This window comes from Rhinopithecus roxellana, chromosome 3 (genome assembly GCF_007565055.1).
Source record: "Rhinopithecus roxellana isolate Shanxi Qingling chromosome 3, ASM756505v1, whole genome shotgun sequence".
In the NCBI taxonomy this organism is placed as follows: Eukaryota; Metazoa; Chordata; class Mammalia; order Primates; family Cercopithecidae; genus Rhinopithecus; species Rhinopithecus roxellana.
The window spans coordinates 156,355,402-156,379,529 of record NC_044551.1 but is presented as its reverse complement, the minus strand read 5'-3'; the positions used below and the strand labels follow the sequence as shown (position 1 = coordinate 156,379,529).

The window sequence follows — 24,128 nt, the reverse complement described above, 5'->3', positions numbered from 1 at the left end:
ACTTTGGAAGGAGGTAAGTGGATCACCTGAGGCCATGAGTTCGAGACCAGCTTGGCCAACATGGTGAAACCCCATTTCCACTAAAAATACAAAAATTAGCCAGGCATGATGGCGGGCACCTGTAATCCCAGCTACTCAGGAGGCTGAGGCAGGAGAATCACTTGAACCTGGGAGGTAGATGTTGCAGTGAGCCGAGACCGTGCCATCGCAGTCCAGTCCAGCCCAGGTGACAAGAGTGAAACTCCGTCTCAAAAAAAAAAAAAAAAAAAAAAACAATTATACAGGCGCAGTGGCTCACGCCTGTAATCCCAGCACTTCTGGGAGGCTGAGGCAGGTGAATCACGAGGTCAGGAGTTCAAGACCAGCCTGGCCAAGATGGTGAAACCTTGTCTCTACTGAAAATACAAAAAATTAGCCAGAAGTGGTGATGAGCGCCTATAATCCCAGCTACTCAGGAGGCTGAGGCAGATAATTGCTTGAACCCGGGAGGGGGAGATTGCAGTGAGCCGAGATCTCACTGCACTCCAGCCTGGGCAACAGAGCAAGACTCCATCTCAAAAAAAAAAAAAAAAAAATCCAGAGACAGGGGCCTGGTTCACCTTGAGAAAGAACACTCCTCAGCCTATACCTCTGAGAACTGGGTGTAGGCTCAGAGGGTGGGGACCCCAGAACTGGGGCCATTACCAGCCATGGTAGAGTCCTTACTCCTAGGCCCCCACCCTGAGATCCCTGTCTTCACACAATTGCAGGGCCTACTGTAAAACCTTTTTTTTTCTTTAGAGACAAGGTCTCACTGTCACCCTGACTAGAGGGCAGTGGCACAATCATAGCTCACTGCAGCCTGGACCTCCCAGACTCAAGAGCTCCTCCCACCTCAGCCTCCCAAGTAACTGGGACTAAAGGTGATTGCTACCATGCGCAGCTAATTTTTGTAATTTTTGTAAAGACAGGGTCTCCCAGGTTGGTCTTGAACTCCTAGGCTCAAACTACCCTTCTGCCTTGGCCTCCCAAAGTGCTGAGATTACCGGCATGAGTCACTGACTGTGCCCAGCCAGTAAAATCTTCAGAGCAGGGTCAAACCTGCACTCTGTCGCTCTCCAGCTGTGTGACACTGGGCAAGTCCACCTCACTGGATCTGTTTCTTCATTTACTTATTTATTTTTCAGACAAGGCCTCATGCCGTCACCCAGTCTGGAGTGGTGGCACACTCACAGCTCACTGAAGCCTCGACCTCCTGATCTCCAGCGATCCTCTCACCTCGGCCTCCCTAGTAGCTGGGACTACAGGCATATACCACTACACCTGGCTAATTTTGGTATTTTTTGTAGAGACAAAGTTTCACCATTGTATTAGTCCGTTTTCACATGGCTGATAAAGATATACCCGAAACTGGCAGGGCACGGTAGCTCACACCTGTAATCTCAGCACTTTGGGAGGCCGGGGCAGGTGGATCACGAGGTCAGGAGATCAAGACCATCCTGGCTAACATGGTGAAACCCCGTCTCTACTAAAAATACAAAAAAATTAGCTCGGTATGGTGGTGGGCAACTGTAGTACCAGCTACTCAGGAAGCTGAGGCAGGAGAATGGCGTGAACCCGGGAGGTGGAGCTTGCAGTGAGCCGAGATTGTGCGACTGCATGACAGCCTGGGCGACAGAGCGAGACTCTGTCTCAAAAAAAAAAAAAAAAAAAAAAAAAAGATATACCTGAAACTGGGAACAAAAACAGGTTTAATTGGACTTACAGTTCCACATGGCTGGGGAGGCCTCAGAATCATGGCGGGAGGCGAAAAGCCCTTCTTACATGATGCTGGGAAGAGAAAAATGAGGAATAAGCAAAAGTGGAGACCCCTGATAAACCCATCAGATCTTATGAGACTTATTCACTATCACAAGAATAGCACAGAAAGACCAGACCCTACGATTCAATTACTTCCCCCGGGTCCCTCCCACAACATGTGGGAATTATGGGAGACACAATTCAAGTTGAGATTTGGGTGGGGACACAGCTAAACCATATGATTCTGACCCTGGCTCCCCCAAATCTCATGTCCTCACATTTCAAAACCAATCATGCCTTCCCAACAGTCCCCTAAAGTCTTTTTTTTTTTTTTTTTTTTTGAGACGGAGCCTCGTTGTGTCGCCTAGGCTGGAGTGCAGTGGCGTGATCTCCACTCACTGCAAGCTCTGCCCCCTAGGCTCACGCCATTCTCCTGCCTCAGCCTCCCATGTAGCTGGGACTACAGGCGCCTGCCACCACGCCTGGCCAATTCTCTGCATTTTTAGTAGAGACGGGGTTTCACCGTGTTAGCCAGGATGGTCTCGATCTTCTGACCTCGTGATCCACCCATCTCCGCCTCCCAAAGTGCTGGGACCACAGGCGTGAGCCACCACACCTGGTCCCCCAAAGTCTTAACTCATTTCACCATTAACCCAAAAGTCCACAGTCCAAAGTCTCATCTGAGACAAGGCAAGTCCCTTCCACCTATGAGCCTGTAAAATCAAAAGCAAGCAGCCAGGTGCAGTGGCTCACACCTGTAATCACAGCACTTTGGGAGGCCAGGGTGGGTGGATCATTTGAAGTCAGGAATTTGATACCAGCATGGCCAACATGGTGAAACTCCGCCTCTACTAAAACTACAAAATTAGCTGGGCGTGGTGGCATGTGCCTGTAGTTCCAGCTACTCAAGAGGCTGAGGCAGGAGAATTACTTGAACCTGGGAGGTGGAGGCTGCAGTGAGCTGAAATTGTGCCACTACACTCCAGCGTGGGCAACAGAGTGAGACTCTGTCTTAAAAAAAAAAGGCCGGGCGCGGTGGCTCAAGCCTGTAATCCCAGCACTTTGGGAGGCCGAGGCGGGCGGATCACAAGGTCAGGAGGTCGAGACCATCCTGGCTAACACAGTGAAACCCCGTCTCCACTTAAAAAATACAAAAAAAAAAATTAGCCGGGCAAGATGGCGGGCGCCTGTAGTCCCAGCTACTCGGGAAGCTGAGGCAGGAGAATGGCGTGGACCCGGGAGGCGGAGCTTGCAGTGAGCTGAGATCCGGCCACTGCACTCCAGCCTGGGCGACAGAGCGAGACTTCGTCTCAAAAAAAAAAAAAAAAAAAAAAAAGCCAGGTGCGGTGGCTCACACTTGTAATCCCAGCATTTGGGAGGCCAAGGCAGGTTGATCACCTGAGGTCAGGAGTTTGAGACCAGCCTGGCCAATATGGTGAAATCCCATCTCTACTAAAAATAAAAAATCAGCCGGGTGTGGTGGCACATGCCTGCAGTCCCAGCTACCCGGGAGGTTGAGGCAGGAGAATTGCTTGAACCTGGGAGGCAGAGGTTGCAGTGAGCCAAGATCATGCCACTGCACTCCAGTCTGGGAGACAGAGTGAGACTCCATCTCAAAAAAAAAAAAAAACAAATACTAAAGCAAGCTAGTTACTTCCTACATACAGTGGGGGTACAGGTATTGGGTAAATACAGCCATTCCAAATGGGAGAAATTGGCCAAAACAAAGGGGTTATAGGCCCCATGCAAGTTCAAAATCCAGCGGGGCAGTCAAATTTTAAAGCTTCAAAATGGTCTCCTTTGACTCCAGGTCTCACATCCAGGTCACACTGATGCAAGAGGTAGGTTCCCATGGTCTTAGGCAGCTCCGCCCCTGTAGCTTTGCAGGGTACAACCTCCCTCCTGGCTGCTTTCACAGGCTGGTGTTGAGTGTCTGCAGCTTTTCCAGGCGCATGGTGCAAGCTGTTGGTGGATCTACCATCCTGGGATCTGGAGGGTGGTGGCCATCTTCTCACAACTCCACTAGGCAGTGCCCCAGCTGAGACTCTGTGTGGGGGCTCTGACCCCACATTTCCCTTCCACACTGCCCTAGCAGAGGTCCTCCATGACAGCCCTGTCCCTGCAGCAAATTTTTGCCTGGGCATCCAGGACTTTCTATACATCTTCTGAAATCTAGGTGGAGGTACCAAAACCTCAATTCTTGACTTCTGTGCATCTTCAAGTTCAACATAACGTGGAAGCTGCCAAGGCTTGGGGTTTCCACCCTCTGAAGCCAAAGTCCATTATGTATATTGGCCCCTTTCAACCACAGCTGGAGCAGCTGGAACACAGGGCACCAAATCCCTAGGCTGCACACAGCATGGGGACCCTGGGTCCAGCCCATGAAACAACTTTTTTCTCCTGGGCCTCCCAGCCTGTGATGGGAGAGGCTGCCATGAAGGTCTCTGACATGGCCTAGAGACGTTTTCCCCATGGTCTTGGGCATTAACATTAGGCTCCTTACTACTTATGCAAATTTCTGCAGCCAGCTTGAATTTCTCCCCAGAAAAAGGGTTTTTCTTTTCTATTGCATAGTCAGGCTGCAAATTTTCCAAACTTTGCTCTGCTTCCCTTATAAGACTGAATGCCTTTAATAGCACCCAAGTCACCTCCTGAATGCTTTACTGCTTAGAACAGTCTTCTACCAGATACCCTAAATCATCTTTCTCAAGTTCAAAGTTCCACAAATCTCTAGAGCAGAGGCAAAATGCCACCAGTCTCTTTGCTAACATATAACAAGAGGCCAGGCACAGTGGCTCAAGCCTGTAATCCCAGTACTTTGGGAGGCCAAGGTGGGCAGATCACAAGGTCAGGAGATTGAGACCATCCTGGCCAACATGGCAAAACCTCGTCTCTACTAAAAATACAAAAATTAGCGAGGCGTAGTGGCGTGCGCCTATAGTCCTAGCTACTCAGAAGGCTGAGGCAGGGGAATCGCTTGAACCCAGGAAGCAGAGAGAGGTTGCAGTGAGCCGAGATTGCGCCACTGCACTCTAGCCTGGTGACACAGTGAGACTCTGTCTAAAAAAAAAAAAGAAAGAAAGAAAAGGCCACATACGGTGGCTCACGCCTGTAATCCCAGCACTTTGGGAGGCCGAGGCAGGAAGATCACAAGGTCAGGAGATTGAGACCATCCTGGCTAACACGATGAGATCTTGTCTCTACTAAAAATACGAAAAATTAACCGAGTGTGGTGGTGGGCGCCTGTAGTCCCAGCTACTCAGGAGGCTGAGGCAGGAGAATGGCAGGAACCCAGGAGGCGGAGCTTGCAGTGAGCAGAGATTGCACCACTACTCCAGCCTGGGCCACAGAGTGAGACTCCGTCTCAAAAAAAAAAAAAAAAAAACAAACCCCAGGTGTGGTGGCTCACACCTGTAATCCCAGCACTTTGGAAGGCCAAGGTGGGCAGATCACCTGAGATCAGGAGTTCAAGACCAGCCTGGCCAACATGGCAAAACTCCATCTCTACTAAAAACACAAAAATTAGCCAGGCATGGTGGTGGGTACCTGTAATCCCAGCTACTTGGGAGGCTGAGGCAGGAGAATTGCTTGAACCTGGAAGGCGGAGGTTGCAGTAAGCCCAGATCGTGCCATTGCACTCCAGCCTGAGTGACAGAGCAAGACTCTGTCTCAAAAAAAAAAAAATTTAAATAAATAAATAAATAATGAGAGTCACCTTTACTCCAGTTCCCAACAAGTTCCTCATGTCCATCTGAGACCACCTCAGCCTGGACCTTATTGTCCATATCGTTATCAGCATTTTGGGCAAAGCCATTTGACAAGTCTCTAGGAAGTTCCAAACATTCCCTCATTTTCCTGTCTTCTTCTGAGTCCTCCAAACTGTTCCAACCTCTGCCCGTTACCCAGTTCCAAAGTTGCTTCCACTTCTTTTGGTATCTTTTCAGCAACACCCCACTCCTGGTACCAATTTACTGTATTCGTCCGTTTTCATACGGTTGATAAAGACATACTTGAAACTGGGAATAAAAAAAGGTTTAATTGAAATTACAATAGGCCAGGTGCGGTGGCTCAAGCCTGTAATCCCAGCACTTTGGGAGGCCGAGACAGGCGGATCACGAGGTCAGGAGATCGAGACCATCCTGGCTAACACAGTGAAACCCCATCTCTACTAAAAATACAAAAACTAGCCGGGCGAGGTGGCGGGCGCCTGTAGTCCCAGCTACTCGGGAGGCTGAGGCAGGAGAATGGCGTAAACCCGGGAGGCAGAGCTTGCAGTGAGCTGAGATCTGGCCACTGCACTCCAGTCCGGGCGACAGAGCGAGACTCTGCCTCAAAAAAAAAAAAAAAAAGAAAAGAAATTACAGTTCCACATGGCTGAGGAGGCCTCAGAATCATGGTGGGAGGTGAAAGGCACTTCTTACATGATAGCAGCAAGAGAAAGATGAGGAAGAAGCAAAAACAGAAACCCCTGATAAATCCATCAGATCTCATGATACTTACTATCACAAAAATAGCACAGGAAAGACCAGCCCCCATGATTCAATTACCTCCCTCTGGGTCCCTCCCACAACACATGGGAATTACGGGAGATACAATTCAAGTTGAGATTTGGGTGGGGACACAGCCAAATCATATCAACCATGTTGTTCAGACTGGTCTTGAACTCCTGAGCTCAAGTTATCCACCCACCTCAGCCTCCCAAAGTGTTGAGATTACAGGGGTGAGCCAAATGGTTTGCAGTGAGCCAAGATTGCACCACTGCACTCCAGCCTGGGCAACAAACTGAGACGAAATAAATAAATAAATAAAAATTAGCCAGGTGTGGTGGCGCATGTCTGTAGTTCCAGCTACTCTGGAGGCTGAGGGGGAAGAATCACTTGAACCACTTGAGAATCACTTGAGCGGGGAGGTCACAGGGAGTTGAGATCACACCACCGAACGCCAGCCTGGGCAACAGAGTAAGACTCAATCTCAGGAAAAAGAAAAAAAAAAAATGATTAACTGAGATAATTGGGTAAAGCATGCACTTAGCATTTGACTTGAGGTCTAGTAAATGCCCAGTAAATATTACCAATGATAATAATCATCATCGTCATCATCATCCCCCTGAATGCTGTGGCTATGCACGGTTTAAGATATCCATGTTACGGCCGGGCGCGGTGGCTCAAGCCTGTAATCCCAGCACTTTGGGAGGCCGAGACGGGCGGATCACGAGGTCTGGAGATCGAGACCATCCTGGCTAACACAGTGAAACCCCGTCTCTACTAAAAAATACAAAAAACTAGCCGGGCGTGGTGGCGGGCGCCTGTAGTCCCAGCTACTCGGGAGGCTGAGGCAGGAGAATAGTGTAAACCCGGGAGGCGGAGCTTGCAGTGAGCTGAGATCCGGCCACTGCACTCCAGCCTGGGCGACAGAGCGAGACTCCGTCTCAAAAAAAAAAAAAAAAAAAGATATCCATGTTGATCCTGGTCCCTGGTCCTTCCATATCATAACTTCCATATGGAACCCTCACTGCTGACTACACTGTCATCCCCACTTCCTGGATGAGCAAAGTGAGGCTTAGAGAGTCTGGGGCTTTTCAGACTGAAAAATTCCGGAAGACAGAGGCCTTCCCTCCCAAACCTGTGCTCCTCTTAGAACTGAGGCTGTGTCTCCCCATCAGACTAGGTGTTTTGTCTCCCTCCTTTGCCAGGGCTCTTTTTTGGGCCTCCAGCTAAGCTCAGAGGAGCAAGAGGGGTGAGGTCCAGCCTCCCTGCCTCCTGTGTGGCACAAGGAGAGGTTCAGGCTATGGACAAAGGTCAGCACAGGCCTGCCTGGTCTTAGCTGCCCCAGTTGATGCAGGGAGGTCTCATGACTGCCCCTACCCACCTCCAAAATGTCTCCAGCTTCCCACCTGAATAGGCTAAGCCTTTGAAATGAGGCTGCAGCATTGGAGATGATGGCTAGTGGTGGGGGTAGGGGGAAGTCAGCAGCTCCCTGGCCCCCCATGTCCCCCTCTAGGCACTCCTATCAGTGTTGGCTGGTCAGCATTGGCCACCACAGCCCTGGGGGATGGCTCTGGGTGCCCATGCCATGACAGAAGAAGTGTAAAAGCTTCCAGCGCACCAGCAAGCCAGGGTGAATAGGGGCCAACTCCTTCATGCAAGCAGGCTCTAGATGCCCACCTGCTAGCAGGAAATAATAGCATCAGATAGCAACCACCAGGACACACACACACACATACACACACACACACCCCAAACTCTGCACTACTTAGTAGAGTGATACCATGGGCCCTGGCATTCCAGACTCAGGATCATATCCTGTTTACACTACTTCCCAGCTGTGCAAACTTGGGTAGTATTATGGGTTGAATTGGGTACCTCCAAAAATTCATAAGTTAAAGTCTTTAATAAGCCTTCAGTATCTCAGAATGTGACCTTACTTGGGAATAGGGTCTTTACAGATAAATTCAAATTAAAATGAGGTCTTTGGCCAGGCATAGTGGCTCACGCTTGTAATCCCAGCACTTTGGGAGGCTGAGGCAGGTGGATCACCTGAGGTCAGGAGTTTGAGATCAGCCTGACCAACATGGTGAAACCCCGTATCTACTAAAAGTCCTGGGCAACAAGAGTGAAACTGCGTTTCAAAAAAAAAAAAAAAAAAAAAAAAAAAAAAAAGGCTGTGAGCAGTGGCTCACGCCTGTAATCCCAGCACTTTGGGAGGCCAAGGCAGGTGGATCACCTGAGGTCAGGAGTTCAAGACCAGCCTGGCCGACATGGTGAAAGCCCATCTCTACTAAAAATACAAAAATTACCCTGGCGTGGTGGTAGGAGCCTGTAATCCCAGCTACTCAGGAGGCTGAGGCAGGAGAATTGCTTGAACCCAGGAGACGGAGGTTGCAGTGTGCCGAGATCGTACCATTGCACTCTAGCCTCGGCAACATAGAGAGACTCTGTCTCAGAAAAAAAAAGGAGGTCTTTGGGGTGGGCCCTAATCAATATGACTGGTGTCCTCATAAGCAGGGGTAGTTTGGAAACAGATACGCAGAGAGGTTAGACAAGGTGACGAGACGAAGATACGCAGGGAGAAGTTGGCCATCTACAAGCCAAGGAAAGAGACCTGAACAGATCCTTCCTTCACAGCCCTCAGAAGGGTCCTCCCAAGACCTTGAATTTGGACATCTGGTTTCCAGAACTGTAAGCCACCCAGTCTGGGGTATTTTGTTATGCGAGCCTTAGCAAGCCGGTACAGGCAATGACTGTTTCTTGTAGCCTCAGTTCCCAAACGCCTAAGCAGAAATTATGAGAGTACTTGCCTCGGTTGGGCATGGTGGCTCATGCCTGTAATTCCAGCACTTTGAGAAGTGGAGGCGGGTGGATCACGAGGTCAGGAGATTGAGACCATCTTGGCCAACATGGTGAAACCCCGTCTCTACTAAAATACAAAAAATTAGCTGGGCGCAGTGGCGCGTGCCTGTAATCCCAGCTATTTGGGAGGCTGAGGCAGGAGAATCTCTTGAACCTGGGAGGCGGAGGTTGCAGTGAGCTGAGATCACGCCACTGCACTCCAGCCTGGTGACAGAGTAAGACTCCATCTCAAAAAAAAAAAAAGAAAAGAAAACGGCCGGGCACGGTGGCTCACGCCTATAATCCCAGCACTTTGGGAGGCCGAGACGGGCGGATCACGAGGTCAGGAGATCGAGATCATCCCAACTAACACGGTGAAACCCCATCTCTACTAAAAATACAAAAAAGTAGCCAGGCGTGGTGGCGGCGCTTGTAGTCCCAGCTACTCAGGAGGCTGATGCAGGAGAATGGTGTGAACCCGGGAGGAGGAGCTTGCAGTGAACCGAGATCGCGCCACTGCACTCCAGCCTAGGTGACAGAGCAAGACTCCGTCTCAAAAAAAAAAAAAAAGAAAGAAAGAAAAAAAAAACCCAAAAAAAGTACTTCCCTCATAGGTTGCTATGAGGCTGAGATGGTACTGGTAACACAGGGTTAGGCACATAGCACCTACTCAATAAATGGGGGTGGCATTTACTATTATGGTTATTATTCACCATAGATTACTCATTTCTATATACACTTATACAATTACTCATATATTCCAGACAATACTGTATTGTTTACCTCCCAAGTACCAAGCACGTGAGCCTTGAGGTTGAACAAACCTCTCTTATCTTAGGAGACTTGACAATGAACAAAGATAGCGCTATTCTCATGGGAGATACAGTTTACATACACACGAATTGGCTGATGGAAGAGCAAATGGCTGTGGGTTTGCCCATGCGTGTGCATTTGTTACTGTGTGTGTACATGGTGTTAATGTATGCATGGGTGCATCAGAGTGCCCGTGTGCAAGTTAGTATGTGTGCATCTGGTTATCCAAGTGTGTACCTGTGTGTACTTGTGCATGCATAAGCATACACGTGTGTTGTACATGTGGTGGTATACCACGTGTGCACATGTACATTAGCATGTACATGAATGTACACGTGGGGGCATGAGAACATATGGGCCAGTATGAATCTGGGTCAGTGTGGCTGAGCATGGGCAGATGTGCAAGCACACGTGAGAAGAGTAGAGTCCAAAGCTGGTGCCCTTTGCTGCCTACAGCCCAAGAAGGAGCTCTATGAGGTCATCTCAGCCTCAGCCACCTGGCAGCCTCAAGTGGACAGACACCCCTTCCCCAAGTCAAGTTAGAATGCTCCCATGCCAGGCCAGGTGCTGTGGCTCACGCCTGTAATCCTAGCACTTTGGGAGGCCGAGGTGGGTGGATTGCCTGAGCTCAGGAGTTCAAGACCAGCCTGGGAAACTCGGTGAAATCCCATCTCTACTAAAATACAAAAAAATTAGCCAGGCATGATGGTGTGTGCATGTAATCCCAGCTACGCAGGAGGCTGAGACAGGACAATCTCTTGAACCCGGGAGGCGGAGGTTGCAGTGAGCTGAGATCGCACCATTGCACTCCAGCCTGGGCGACAGAGTGAGACTCCATCTCAAAAAACAAAGAAAAGAAAAAGAAAAAAGAATGCTCCCATGCCAAGGCATCTGCCCCAGGATCCTCCCCAGTGTGTAGCCTTCGTTTTCAGTTAGTCCTTCCTGTATTCTGAAACCGGCAGTCCCAAATATCCCGAATGAAACAGGTATCAGCCCTAGATTCCAGGCACACATTAGTACTATGTCCTCACTCAGCTCCCCTCAATCTATCTTTCCAAAGAGGGAAGTGGGATTCCACATTCCAAAGGCTGCTCCAATTTGGGTGTCCTATTCCTGCACCCCACATGCTCAACATTAACACTCCCAGTTCCCCTACCACCCAGGGTGCAGGGGCCTAACTTACCCGGGCACTTGTACCACCATCACAGAATCTGATGCTTCACAGAGAAGTGAGGCTGGACATGGGTCTAGGAGGGGCAAGCCCTCAAGTACCAGCCAAGCCAGTGCCCAGTGGGCATCTGTAGCTCCAAGTGGGAGCTGTGAGGGGACACCCAAGGGTGAAAGAGACCTAAGGCACTAGGGCTTGGGGTAGGGAGTGGAGACCCACAGATGAGACCACACCCAGGGGACTGAACCCTACCCCACGCTCACTCTCCCCTGCCCACGACCTGGTGGACCCCTAAAGGATGAGACTAGGAGAACCAGAGACATTTGGGCCAGACTCTCCTCCACCCCAAAACTAAAGTCTGAACTACAAATCTGAGTTCCAATAGTTTTAATAGTGATGACAATGACAGAGGCTCACATGTATCATGCAGTTACTAAGTACCTGGACCTACATTCAGCACTTTCCATGCACTGTCCCATAGAAGCCACACATTGTTTTGGTGGGGTTAGGGACCATCAGTGTTACCCCCATTTTAAAACTGAGACAACCAAGCTCAGTTTGGGTCATCTGCCCTCCAGCATGCAGTCAATTAGTGGCAGAGCCAGGATTTAAGCTTGGTCCTCCTGAGTCCAGAGCCCACACTCTCAACCACCAAGTTCCTACCTTACTAAGTGATCCCTCTCTCAATCTCCCATTGTTCAGTGACTTGCTAAACTCCATCACCTCTGATTTCTGTGCAACTCCCAGCATGCCTCTCAGTGAGGGTGGGGGCCTTCCCTCGGGTCTCGTGAGGTGTGCAGATCACAGGACCACTTCAGACCCACTAAATCAGACTCTCCACACTGGCCTGCCTCCTCCTCCTCACATCTGTGTGCTCACAAAGACAAGTGGTCTGCTGTGCACCAGGATTTGAGAATTCCTGGGGTGGTGGGATCCCTTGACCAGAAGGAAGCTAGGAAAAGGTGAAATGCACCCTCTCCCCCAAGCCCTCCTGGAGAAACTTCAGGTCAGAAGACTGAGGATGCCCTGAGGCCTGGCTACCATTCCTTCCTCGTCAAATGGGCAACATTAGGGGGGAGATGATCCATGAATTCCAGAGGTGTTGCCAATTATGGGGGTGGGGAGAAGGAAATGAGTTCTGCCCAATCACCTCCCTGCTATCCCCGAGCCAGAGGGGCACAGATCCTCCCCTTTAATCCCCCCCCACCATCTCCCCCGCCCTGCCCCCGCCAAACTTGAGTGGGGTGGGAGCAACCAGCACGGTTTAGGGGAGTGGGCCATGACGGGCTAGAGACAGGAAGGTGGGAGCCCCTCATAGACAAAGACTGACCCCAGCCAGGCCGGCTGGCCAGCCAGCCCATCCCCACCCCCCCTGCGGCAGGCAGCTTGGCAGGGCTGAGCGCCAGCTCCTCGCTCCAAACCGAGTTCCCGCCGAGCGTGCTTAATGCAGCGGCAGTGACATTTCTGCCTTCAGAGGCAAAAACAGGAACCCGGCCATTTTGACGAACGGCGCCCAGAGCGCTGGTGGGAGACAAGGAGGGTCAGGTTCTGACTCCTGCACCCGCCTGCCCTAATGGGCTCACCCCTGCCCAGGCCCAGGGATCAAGCCAGAGAGAGGGTCACGAAACCAGGGTCACTAAACCGACAGGGAAGGTGCTATAGAATCCCCACCCTCTTGTATAGGTGGGGAAACTGAGGCCATAGCGCTGACACTAGCCAGATGCACAGAAGGCAAACGGAAGGATTAAGAAAGCCCCAGAAGGATGCCTTGAGGAATGTCGGGTAGGAGCGCTGGTCTGAGGAGCTAGAAGGCTGACTCCAGCCTGCCACAACAGCCCACTCCAAAGGAGTCTGCACACCTGGAACCCCCCGCTCCGGCGCGCCCTCATGAGGGCGTTCCCAGAGCCTCTAACCCTCCAAGCAGCGAGAGGGTTAAACTTCCTCGCAGTACTTGCCGCAGTAAGTGGAAAGGAAAGAAGTGTCAACTCTGTTCTCACCACAGCGGGGCTGTCGGATGGCACCTCCCCCCGCCCCGCGCACCCCGCCCGGCCTGCTCCCCCGCCCTCCCCTCGGAGCGCGCGCACACACACCTCCCACCGCTTTGCCCAAATTATTTTCGATCCCGGGAGACTCCGGATGCCAGACGCGCTCGGCGGCGGCGGCGGCGGCGGCCGCGCCTGATTCATTGCGCCAAAGCTGCAGATGCGACCTCCCGCCTGCGCCCCGTGCCCCGGCCCGCGCTGGGCTGCGCGCGCGCCTGGAGAGATGGGGGGCAATTTGTAGGCGCTTCCCCCCACAAAAGAGGCGGGTCCTGGCCCCCCGGGGCTCGGTCCCCCTGTCTCCAGCTCCCTGGGCTGCGCTAATTAGCTTCCTCAGGGGGCGCCACGCGGCGTGAGGGGCGGCAATTTCCCGGCTGGGCTGCGGGGGAAGCGCTCCCGCCGCCTGGGAAGGTGAAATGGGAAACTCGATTCAAAGAGAGCTTTCCTCCCCCCTCCCGCCAAGCGCCGTAGAAAACGGGTTTGAAATTCCTCCTCCTTTTTTTTTTTTTTTTATTTATAGTGCACGGTCTCCATGGCAACCGCGGAGGAGGTCACGGTAGCTGGGCCCCCGCGCGTCACCCCGCGCCTCGCCGGCTGCAGGCGCCGGGATTGCGGCCTCCCAGGCGCCGCGGCTCGCGTGGACTCAGCTCCGAGTTCTCCGCCCCCGCTCCGCCCTGCTCGCAGCTCAGGCCCCAGCCATATGACTGCCAGGTCCCAACGGCGAATGGCGCACCTGGGCACCAGTGCACTAGGCTATACCTCTGTCCCCGGGCTCTGACACGCGGGACTGCGCCACGAAACACGTGCCCAACCCCAAGACGAGAACACGTGCGGCAAGACGCCGCCAAGGGGCTGTCTGCATTCGTGGATGCCCTGGGTAATCGACCTATATTGGCGCACAACTGCAGAGCTCTTGCTAAGACGTGACCACCCGAGGCTAACAACGCTGGCTTTGGAGATACAGCCGAGCCCCGCCTGGATAACTTACTAGCTGTGTGACTTCGGCCAAGTCACCACCTCTCTGCGCCACAGCTTGCTCATCAGCAAAATGGAATTGTTGTGAGGCCTAATTGATACAAAATACGTTCAACGCTTATCATGGTGTTTGGCACGTGGTTCTGAAAATCTGTGGTTGGAATTATTTCTTCTTGGCTGTGAAAGCCAAGGCCCCAAAAACTTCGATTAGGGGCGCGCGCTTAGCCCGGAGGCTAGGAATTCCGCTTCGGGAGCTCCCCAGCACCTCAGCCTAGGCGCACAGGCAGCTAGCGGGAGGCCCGTGCGGGCTGCTTAGGGACTGGGACCGCCTGGGGCGCGGCGGCCGGGGTTGCAGTCTCCAGAGCTCGCCACGTCCGCACCCGGAACCCTGGAAACGGGGCTCCCACAGGCTCCCCGGCTACCATCCCCCCGCCAACCGCCCGTCCCAGCACCATTAGCAACAGGCCTGCCCGCCCGCCCTCCCAGGCTGAGAGGCCGCACCTGACCCACCGGATGGCGGCTTCTGGGCCGAGCCGTGCCCCCCAGCGTGCACACTTCCTCCCGGACCCCCAGCGCCCCGTCGAGTGCACAGAGGGAGGGGATCGGGCCGCCCCCGCCCCGCCAGCTTCCCACAGCCTGAGCTGCCCGGAGCCGGGGAGGCAGGAAGTCTCAGAGCCGGGGCGTGGAGGCGGGGTGGGGGCAGGAAGTTGGGGGTGACTCTCCCAGAGACCCCAGACAGGGCCCCAGCGTGGGAGCGGGGTGGGCGGGCACGTAGGGATTAAGGGCGCCCCCCTCCTCTGTAGCCTTAGGCCATGTGACCCCGGCTGGAACACCCTGCAGGGTGAGGGCGAAGGCCGCTACCTCTGGCGACCCCCAGCAGCGCGCACAGGGAGGGAGGGGCCGCCTTTGTCTACTTTGCCGCAGAGGCAGCCCCCCACAACCCCTCCCCCCAGCGCCCCGCCGGGGCCTGCACAGCCCGGGTTTTCCATCCGGCCCGGCTCGGCTCGGCAGCTGTCAGGGGACCGAGCTGACCTTCGCGAGCAGGGAGTTTCAATTAGCCGCAGATCAGATAAGCGGGCGGGCCCGTCTCTCCGGGCACCGCGGGGGCTCAGCCCCGCCCCCGCCACGCCGCGCCAAACGCGCTCCAGATGGGAACAAAGATGAGGACGCAGCTCCACCTGCCTCCCCGGGGAAGGGAAGAGGAGGCCCCGCCGGGAGGAGCTTCCCACCAGGGGAAGGGGTCACACGCCCTGCCCTGCCCGTCTGGGATTCCAGGGGCATGGGTCTGGCCAAGATGATCTTTGCGGTTCTGCTTGCCTCCTGCACTGAGGAGAGGTGCCTGCTGCACTGACCTCATCCCCAGGCGGGCGCCGTGCCCTCCCTCTCCCGGAGAGAGCGTTTTGCCATCTCTGATCTCATCCAGAGCCTCCCTGGGAGGCTGAGAGAAGGCAGAGCCTAACAGAAAAAGGAAGCTGAGGCTGGGACTTCTTGATCCAGGTCACATCAAATACATATTGTTCAGATGTTTACTGAGTGCCTACTACGTGCTAGGCACTATTTAGACCATGGGAACACGAGAGCACAGTCTTGACCCCAGCCTCTCAGAACTGGCGTTCTAGTTACGTTCAAGTAAACAAATAGTTGACCAAGATCACTTCAGAGAGCGTGAGGAGCCATGAGGACATTAAAATAGGTCATGTGAGACTGACTTCAGGGAGGGGTCCATATGAGCTATTGTCATCAGGGGAGGCCTCTGAGGAGCAGATATCTGAGCTGGGGCCTGAAAGACCAGGAAGAGCCAGCCAAGCAAAGGAGAGGGGGCAGAGCATGCCAGGCAGAGGGCACAGCCGGCACAGAGGCTCCAAAGCTGCAAAAGCTCCAAGTCTGCAAAGAATGTGCCTCTTGAAGGTGAGGGGAAGGCCTTTGTAAGCCCAAAGGGTATGCCTATAGGGCTGGGCTTTGCAGGCCCCCTGAGGGGTCAGGGTTTATGCAAAGTGCCATGGCAGCCTTCGGTGGGTTTTAAGCTGGGAGGTCTGACTTAAACTTTTTAAAGATCCCCCTGGCCACCCTGTAGACCATTGGAAGGCAAAGGATCGAGCAAGGAGACCTGGGAGGAGGGGCTGGGGGTTGGGATAGCAAGGAAAAGATGGTGGTGGAGAGGTTGCTGGCTTAGAGATATTTTGGCAGATGAATTGGATGTGTGGGTGAGGTAGGGTAATAGAAGTTTGCTGAAACAGGCAGGATTTGAACCTAGGTCGGTCTTTGGGAGCATGGAGGCCCAGCTTAAGAGGTTAAGGGTAAAGCTATGGAGCAAGAAGCCAGGGTTGAAATGCTGGTACTGATATTCACTAGCTGAGTGACCTTGGGTAAACATCAATTTCCTTGGGTAGATCAATTTCCTCAAGCATTTGAAAAGAAAAGGATGGGATCATAATCCAGATTGTCATTGTGAGGTTTAAGTATGATGTAACATGGAAGTGTTTAGCATAGAGCCTGGGAGGAGTAGGTGCTCTATAAATGTTGGCTGTTATTGTGGGGGTTGTTGCTGCTCCACCCACCCCCACACACCTGCCTCTTAGTACCAGAACAGTCCTCAACACACAGCCTGGCCTTTCCACCCGACCTCTGGCTTTGTTTTCATTTGCTGAGGGTAGAAGCTCCTCCTCCCATCAACCACTGCTCCCCCAACACACCTTTGTTTGGAAGGCTGTTTGAGGGGGTGGAGGTCACTGGGAAGAGACCCACCCAGTCCTTGTTCACTAAACTGTCTACTGGGATCCTCCTCATCTCAGGACCCTAACTCTCCATCCTCTGGTTACCATAAGAGTTGCTCGAAGGTCTCAAGGTGAGCTCTCCCCAGCTGCCTGCCTGAAGAGTTGAGATCATTCAGTTATCACTCATTCAATCAGTTGAGTGGCCCTCCAGGGCCCAGGGTGGTGGTGGGGACAGACAAAAGCAAACACAGGCCCCGCCCTCAGGCAGAGGCCTGTACTCTTTCCTGAATTGCAGTTAGTTATGGCATTTTAGGCTCTAGGAGCTGAAAGAACTGAGCAGAGCAGGTAGAGGGGTGGGGGTGGAGGCCTAAATTACAACTCCCATTTATGGAAACTTTACCCAGGGCCAGGCACTTTGCTCTGGTCCATGAATGTCACACATACATGTCATCGAGTCCTTGCAACCACCCCATCCACCCCATGAGACTGGTACAATTTTTTGTTTTTGTTTTTGTTTTTGTTTTTTGAGACGGAGTCTCACTCTGTTGCCCAGGCTGGAGCGCAGTGGCCGGATCTCAGCTCACTGCAAGCTCCGCCTCCCGGGTTCCCGCTGTTCTCCTGCCTCAGCCTCCCGAGTAGCTGGGACTACAGGCGCCCGCCTCCTCGCCCGGCTAGTTTTTTGTATATATTTTTTTTTAGTAGAGACAGCGTTTCGCCGTGTTAGCCAGGATGGTCTCGATCTCCTGACCTCGTGATCCGTCCGTCTCGGCCTCCCAAAGTGCTGGGATTACAGGCTTTGAGCCACCGCGCCCGGCCTGTTTTTGTTTTTCTGAGTTGGAGTCTTGCTCTGTCACCCAGGCTGGAGTGCAGTGGCGCGATCTCGACTCACTGCAACCTCCACCTCCCAGGTTCAAGTGATTCTCCTGCCTCAGCCTCCCAAGTAGCTGGGACCACAGGCATGCACCACCATGCCCGGGCAATTTTTGTATTTTTAGTAGAGTTGGGGTTTCACTATGTTGGCCAGGCTGGTCTTGAACTCCTGACCTCGTGATCCACCCGCCTTGGCCTCCCAAAGTGCTGGGATTACAGGCGTGAGCCACCGTGCCCAGCTGGTTTGTTGGTTGGTTTGTTTGTTTTTTGAGACGGAGTTTTGCTCTTGTTGCCCAGGCTAGAGTACAATGGTGCGATCTCAGCTCACTGCAACCTCCGCCTCCCAGGTTCAAGCGATTCTCCTGCCTCAGACTCCCGAGTAGCTGGGATTACAGGCTCCTGCCACCATACCCGGCTAATTTTTTTGTATTTTTAGTGGATATGGGGTTTCGTCATGTTGGCCAGGCTGGTCTTGAACTCCTGACCTCAGGTGATCCACCCGCCTCAGCCTCCCAAAGTGCTGGGATTACAGGCATGAGCCACTGCACCCAGCACAATCATTGTTCTTAATGTATGAGTAAATAAACAGAAACTTCCAGAGGTGATGTGCCTTGCCCAAGATCTACCATTAAGTGGTAGGGCTGGGAATCAAACCCAGGTCTGGCTGAAGCCAGAACAGGAGAATTGAGCCATTCTGCTATCTGGTCTCCTATGTCATTTAATGGACAAATGCTTCTTAAAGGCCTTCAACCAATATCCTGTAGAGATGGATCTGCCCCTTCTACCCTTGATTTCCCTGTGTGCCTGAATTTTCAAGGACAGAGGCTGAATCAAGTCCAGCCAGGTGCTAGGTACACAGTAGCTATACTTCAGTGTGGCAACCTCTTGACAAAGCAGTGATGATACCTGCCCTCACCTCCACACCTCCCCTTGGGTTGTGGGCCTCCCTTTCAGCCCATTTCAGAGCACCTCAGAGCTGTGGACTAGAAAAAGAAAGTTCTACTTTGCATAATATTTGCATCTGCTTTGCATGCTGTTCACCAACATCAAAATGTACGGAGGCCTTGGCGCTGGCACCCTATTCCCCCTCTTGGGCTCCTAAGCCCACCCACCTGCTGACCCAGAGCAGGGGGTAGGGTTCTTGGGAGACCCATTTAGGCTCCACCTAAGCTTGTCTTACTTCCAGTGTGCTGGTAAGGGAGATGGGAAGGCTCCTGCCCTCATCTCTGCCCCTCCCTCCCCTCCATCCCTTCCTGGGGGAAGTGTGGTGGGTTAGGGCAGAAAACCTAGGCAGCACACACACACAGAGCAGGGCAGCAGGAACTACCCCGGGTCTGGGAGCCTGCCTGGGAGCCTGAGGTTGAGGAGAAGGGAAAGGAGGCATTGCTGCTACAGCTACTAATGCTGAAGGCTGGCTTGACTGCACCTAGAAGGATCCTCATGCCCCAGCCTCTCTTCACACAGGGCTAGGCTGCCGTCTCAGGAGCTCACCCCTACACACCCTTCTGATTGGGCTGCTTCACCCTTCTGATTGGGCTGCTTCATCTGGAGGGAAGGAGAGGGGAGGGACAGGAAGAAATGGAGATACCAGTAATGGGAGGGTAGCAAGGACTAGAAAAGAAACTGTGGCTCAGTGATCCTGGGGAGAGAATGGGGAGAGGCTGGAAACAGCCCAGCCTCAGCCTAGACCTTTAACCAGGTCAGGACCCCCTAAGAGACCCTGATATGAAAATACAGGAGGAGGGAGCTCCTGTGATTGGCTGATGAGGTGTGACCCATGTGAGTTAACAGAGGCCAATAACCTGTCTTGATTGGATCCAGCCATCATTGTTCCCATGAGTGTCTTGGGGTTTAATTGGCCATGAGGTGTCTGCAGTTGAGGACTGGGGTTAGCAGCAGCATCTTGCAGCCCACACATCCCCTGTCGCTATGTCAGGTGGAGATTTCAGGCTTGGAGGCACCCAGTGGGTACCTGGGTAAGAACCAGAGACCCAGGAACTCAGAATGCTGGGTTCACCTGGGGTCCATAGATAGGGGGAGGCAATAGGATACTTACTGAGTGGCTTTGGGCCAGCCATGTGATGGGTGCTGAGGGTGCTGAGAGCCTGGCAGGGATCCTCAGATCTGAAGACAACCACTGCACAAACACTAACCAGAGAGCCCTTCCTGGAGGAGGCAGCACAGGTGCTGGGCTTCAATGGATGGGTTAGAGGGCCAGCATGGTGGCTCACACTTGCAATCCCAGCGCTTTGGGAGACAGGTGGGACAATCACTGGAGGCCAGGAGTTCAAGACCAGCCTGGGCAACACAGTGAGACCCAAGGCCTCAGACCTTGTTTCTGCAAATAATTTTTAAAAAACACACAGAGGTCAGGCGCAGCGGCTCACATCTGTAATCCCAGCACTTTGGGAGGTCGAGACAGGAGGATCACTGGAGCCCAGGAGTTCAAGACCATCCTGGGCAACAAGGCAAAACCCCATCTCTACAAAAAATACAAAAGTTGGCCAGGCGCGGTGGTTCACACCTGTAATCCCAGAACTTTGGGAGGCCGAGGTGGGAGGAACATGAGGTCAGGAGATAAGAGACCATCCTGGCTAAGACGGTGAAACCCCGTCGCTACTAAAAATACAAAAAATTACTGGGCATGGTGGCGGGCACCTATAGTCCCAGCCACTCGGGAGGCTGAGGCAGGAGAATGGCGTGAACCCGGGAGGCGGAGCTTGCAGTGAGCTGAGATCGCACCACTGCACTCCAGCCTGAAAAACAGCAAGATTCCGTCTCAAAAAAAAAAAATTAGGTGGATGTGGTGGCATGCACCTGTAGTCCCAGCTACTTGGGAGGCCCAGGTGAGAGGATGGATTAAGCGCGGGAGATCGAGGTTGCAGTAAACCCTGATTATGCCACTGTACTCCAGCCTGGGTGACAGAGTGAAACCCTGTCTCACAAATAAATAAATACACACAAAGTGACAAGACATGACTGAAGGCACAGTGGGCAGGGACTTCTCCATGGTGTCAGGGACCACGGCAGTAGAGGAGAAGAGAAAAGGCAGCAAGGCTGGGTTGTGCCAGGGCCAGGAGGCAGGAGTTTGACAGGCAGGAGGGGCATGAAAGGTAGATGCAGACTGGAGAGGGAGGTGGAGATTCCCCTTACCTGCGCCTACGCTTGCATCCTTACCTCTGCTCTGGCAGGCAAAATACCAGGCCTGCATGGAGGTCCCCAGTGCACCATCCGCTCCATCTATCACCTACGCACAGCACACTGGGTCTTGTCCCCAGGCCCTGGAGCAGTTCCTCCGCTGCCCTCAGCTGAGTTCCCAGAGGAAGCTTCTACCCCGGAGTGGACTCTCCTGGGCCCTGGGTCTTCTCCTCGTGCACGTCCCCCTCACCAGCCTGGGCTCAACTTAGCGGCCATGCTGGCAGACCCTCACAATCATTCCCACAGCCCTTATACCTCTGTGGTCACACAGTCTCAGGCTTCATTCCAGTTATGATAACTTAAAGTCACATAATCTCCTCAAACCTCAGTTTCCTCACTTCAAAATGGACATAATACCATGTTTCTTTTTTCCTTTCTTTTTTTTAAGACGGAGTCTCGCTCTATTGCCAGGCTGGAGTGCAGTGGTGTTATCTCGACTCACTGCAACCTCTGATTCCCTGGTTCAAGCGATTCTCCTACCTCAGCCTCCCGAGTAGCTGGGATTACAGGCACATGCCACCAAGCCCAGCTAATTTTTGTATTTTTAGTAGAGACGGAGTTTCACCATGTTGGCCAGGATGGTCTCGATCTCCTGACCTCGTGATCCCCGCCCGCGTTGGCCTCCCAAAGTGCTGGGATTACAGGTGTGAGTCTCCGCGCCTGGCCTTTTTTTTTTTTTTTTTTTTTTTTTTGAGATGGAGTTTTGCTCTTGTTGCCCAGGCTGAAGTGTGCAGTGGCGCGATCTCGGTTCACTGTAACCTCCGCTTTCCAGTTTCAAGCAATTCTCCCACCTCAGCCTCCCAAGTAGCTGGGATTACAGGCGCCTGCCACCATACCCAGCTAGTTTTTGTATTTTTAGTAGAGACGGGGTTTCATCATGTTGGCTGGGCTGGTCTCAAACTCCTGACCTCGTGATCTACCTGCCTCGGCCTCCCAAAGTGCTGGGATTACAAGCGTGAGCCACCGCGCCCGGCCTGTGCCTGGCATTCTTTCAGGCACTGGGGCTTCAGCAGTAAATTGCACAGACAAGGTCTCTGTTCTTAAGGGTTTCCATTCTAGAGGGGGAAAATGAATGTAAAAATGAAGTCGTTTCACATTATGGCAAATGCTGTGAAATTATAAATAGGATAAAGTAACAGGGGGACATAACAGAGTAACTGGAGGTGGAAGAGTGGTTTTGTTTTGTTTTGTTTTTTTGAGATAGAGTCTTTTTTTTTTTTTTTTTTTTGAGACGGAGTCTCGCTGTGTCGCCCAGGCTGGAGTGCAGTGGCGCGATCTCGGCTCACTGCAAGCTCCGCCTCCCGGGTTCCCGCCATTCTCCTGCCTCAGCCTCCGAGTAGCTGGGACTACAGGCGCCCGCCACCGCGCCCGGCTAGTTTTTTGTATTTTTAGTAGAGACGGGGTTTCACCGTGTTAGCCAGGAGGGTCTCGATCTCCTGACCTCGTGATCCACCCGCCTCGGCCTCCCAAAGTGCTGGGATTACAGGCTTGAGCCACCGCGCCCGGCTGAGATAGAGTCTTGCTCTGTTGTCCAGGCTGTAGTATAATGGCGGGATCCCAGCTCACTACAACCTCTGCCTCCCAGGTTCAAGCGATTCTCCTGCCTCTGCCTCCTGTGTATCTGGGATTACAGGCACCCGCCACAAAAGGACTGGCTAATTTTTGTATTTTACTAGAGACAGGGTTTTAGCATGTTAGCTAGGCTGGTCTCGAACTCCTGACCTCAAGCGATCCACTTGCCTTGGCCTCTGAAAGTGCTGGGATTACATGTGTGAGCCACCGCACCCGGCCAAGAGTGATTTTGGATAAGGTGGTCAGGGACCTTGTCTCTGAGGTGTCATTTGAGCTGAGACCTGAAGAATGCAGAGCCAGCCATGCTAAGAGGTAGGGAAAGGGTGTTCCACAGAGCAGAAAGAGCAAGTGCAAAAGCCCTGAGGCAGGAAGAGCTTGCTCTGTGGTGAGGCTGGAGTGGCTGGAGCAGGAGCAGGGAGGAAAGAGGCATGGATACTGGGGGTCCCCAAGGACCTTAGGAGAAGTCTGGCTTGAATTCCAAAGGCTATAGAAAACCATCAGAGGGGTCGGGCGCAGTGGCTTACGCCTGTAGTCCCAGCACTTTGGGAAGCTGAGGCAGGTGGATCACCTGAGGTCAGGAGTTCGAGAGGAGCCTGACCAACTTGGAGAAACCCTGTCTCTACTAAAAATACAAAATTAACTGGGCATGGTGGCACATGCCTGTAATCCCAGCTACTCGGGAGGCTGAGGCAGGAGAATCACTTGAACCCGGGAGGTAGAGGTTGCCAGAAGCCGGGATCGCACCATTGCACTCCAGCCTGGGAAACAAGAGCACAACTCCGTCTCCATTAAAAAAACAAACAAACAAAAAAACAAAAACAAAAGCAGAGGTTTTTCAACAGGTGTGCTTGATTTACACCGTAATTGCTCATTAAAGGCCTGTTGTTATCATTGTGAATGATAATATGAAGCCCAGAAAGGAACAGCAATGCCCAAGGTCACAAAGTTCCCATCCCACAGTCCCTTCCTCCTTTCCCCCTCCCCTAAGGAGCCACGTGGATCAGCCCCAAGCTGGTGGGTAGGAGGTGAGGGTAGCTTCCCCTCACATTCCCTCTCCTTCCCTCCAGCCATTTCCCGTGCTCCTGGTGCCCACGCCCCAATTAGCCGGCAAGGCTGACGGCCTCAGCTTCGAATGACAGACACCTCCTGTCACCCCCTGACGGGCAAGGAGATTAACTCAGAGCAGCACCAGCTCGAAGGGATGACAGGAAGGGGCGGAAGGGGGAGGGGATGACCAGACCTCCCCCCAGCAAGGTCCCCTAGCGCCTTGGAAGGAAGTGTGTGAGGGTGGAGGGGATTCTTTCCCCAAGAGCCCAGTGCTGGCACGCTGGGGAGGACCACCTCAGCTTCCTGATTGGCTGCTTCCGGTTGGGGCCACTGCCCCAACTTCCATCCTTAACTCCTCTGAGGGCAGAGAGTATGTTTGTGAGTGCTTCACAGTGGCACCCTCCACACTGAGTGGGTGGACCTACAGGAAACTCAGAAAAGGAGAGACTGGTCCAAAGGTCACACTGATGGGCTAGAATTTGAGCTGAGACTACCTGACGCCAAAGCCAAGCTTCTAACCACTGTACTTTATCACCCCTCTCTGTAGGAGGGGACTCAGCTCATGCCACTCAAGAATTTACAGTCTACTTTGGGGCTGTGCGATACAAGCCCCCCAAAAGGGAAA

General features: G+C 53.0%; 1 long non-coding RNA gene across 2 annotated transcripts in view; it reads right to left on the bottom strand.

Moving 5' to 3' along the window:
* LOC115896512 overlaps positions 1–14,700 on the bottom strand; it is a 41,791-nt gene extending 27,091 nt beyond the window's left edge. The window contains exons 1-2 of one of the 2 annotated variants that reach the window (XR_004056407.1): positions 14,613–14,700; positions 1,745–1,809 (exon numbers count right to left, since the gene is read on the bottom strand). This is a non-coding gene — a long non-coding RNA (uncharacterized LOC115896512). Of the gene's footprint in view, positions 1–1,744; positions 1,810–14,603 lie in introns of both variants that reach the window. The other variant, XR_004056408.1, reaches the window with a different exon arrangement.
* Positions 14,701–24,128: the final 9,428 nt, after the last annotated feature.